Raw genomic sequence first — 1,988 nt, 5'->3', positions numbered from 1 at the left:
GTTGGTTGCCAATTCACTCTAATGACTATTTCTTTTGCCATGCAGAAGCTGTGGAGTTTGATTAGGTCCCATTTGTCTATTTTGGCTTTTGTTGCCAATGCATTTGGTGTTTTGGTCATGAAGTCCTTGCCTACACCTATGTCCTGAATGGTTTTGCCTAGATTTTCTTCTAGGGTTTTTATGGTGTTAGATCTTATGTTTAAGTCGTTAATACATCTGGAGTTAATTTTAGTGTAAGGTGTCAGGAAGGGGTCCAGTTTCTCCTTTCTTCACACTTCTAGCAGTTTTCCCAACACCAATTATTAAACAGGGAATCCTTTCCCCATTGCTTGTTTTTGTCTGGTTTGTCAAAGATCAGATGTTTGTAGATGTGTGGTATTACCTCCAGGGCCTCTGTTCTGTTCCATTGGTCTATATCTCTGTTTTGGTACCAGTACCATGCTGTTTTGATTACTGTAGCCTTGTAGCATAGTTTGAAGTCACGTAGCATGATGCCTTGGGCTTTGTTCTTTTTGCTTAGAATTGTCTTGGCTATGCAGGCTCTCTTTTGGTTCCATATGAAGTTTAAGGTAGTTTTCTCCAGTTCTGTGAAGAAGATCAATGGTAGCTTGACGGGGATAGCATTGAATCTATAAATTACTTTGGGCAGTATGACCGTTTTCACGATATTGATTCTTTCTAAACCTGAGCATGGAATGTTTCTCCATCTGTTTGTGTCCTCTCATTTCGTTGAACAGTGGTTTGTAGTTCTCCTTGAAGAGGTCCTTTACATCCTTTGTTAGTTGTATTCCTAGGTATTTTATTCTCTTTGTAGCAATTGTGAATGGGAGTTCACTCATGATTTGGCTCTCTGTCAGTCTGTTATTGGTGTATAGAAATGCTTGTGATTTCTGCACGTTGATTTTGTATCCTGAGACTTTGCTGAAATTGCTTATCAGTTTAAGGAGTCTTCTAAATATACAATCACGTTGTCTGCAAATAGAGACAATTTGACTTCCTCTTTTCCTAATTGAATATCCTTTTTTTTTTTTCTTGCCTAATTGTTCTGGTTAGAACTTCCAATACTATATTGAATAAGAGTGATGAGAGAGGGCATCCTTGTCTAGTGCCGGATTTCAAAGGGAATGCTTCCAGTTTTTGCCCATTCAGTATGATATTGGCTTTAGATTTGTCATAAATAGCTTTTATTGTTTTTAGATATGTTCCTTCAATACCTAGTTTATTGAGCATGTTTAGCATAAAGAGCTGTTAAATTTTGTCAAAGGCCTTCTCTACATCTATTGAGATAATCATGTGGTTTTTGTCTTTGGTTCTGTTTATGTGGTGGATTACATTCATAGACTTCTGTATGTTGAACCAGCCTTGCATCCCTGGAATGGAGGCTACTTGATCGTGATGGATAAGGTTTTTGATCTGCTGTTGCAATCGGTTTGCCAGTATTTTATTGACGAATTTTGCCTCTATGTTCATCACGGATATTGGCCTGAAGTTTTCTTTTTTTTGTTGAGTCTCTGCCAGGTTTTGGTATCAGGATGATATTGGTCTCATACAATGATTGGGGAAGGATTCCCTCTTTTTGTATTGTTTGGAATAGTTTCGGAAGGAATGGTACCAGCTCCTCTTTATACGTCTGGTAGAATTCAGCTGTGAACCCATCTGGACCTGGACTTTTTTTGGTTGGTAGGCTATTAATTGCTGCCTCAACTTCAGACCTTGTTGTTGGTCTATTCAAGGTTTCAACTTCTTCCTGATTTAGGCTTGGGAGGGTGCAAGTCTCCAGGAATTTATTCATTTCTTCCAGGTTTACTGGCTTATGTGCATAGAGTTTTTTGTAGTAATCTCTGATTGTAGTTTGTATTTCTGTGGACCCAGTAGTGATATCCCCTTTATCGTTTTTAATTGCATCTATTTGATTCTTCTCCATTTTCTTTTTTATTAATCTGGGTAGTGGTCTGTCTATTTTGTTGATCTTTTCAAAAAACCAGCTT

This window comes from Cebus imitator, unplaced genomic scaffold (assembly GCF_001604975.1).
Source record: "Cebus imitator isolate Cc_AM_T3 unplaced genomic scaffold, Cebus_imitator-1.0 Scaffold709, whole genome shotgun sequence".
NCBI classification, from domain to species: domain Eukaryota; kingdom Metazoa; phylum Chordata; class Mammalia; order Primates; family Cebidae; genus Cebus; species Cebus imitator.
This window is presented reverse-complemented; position numbering follows the sequence as displayed.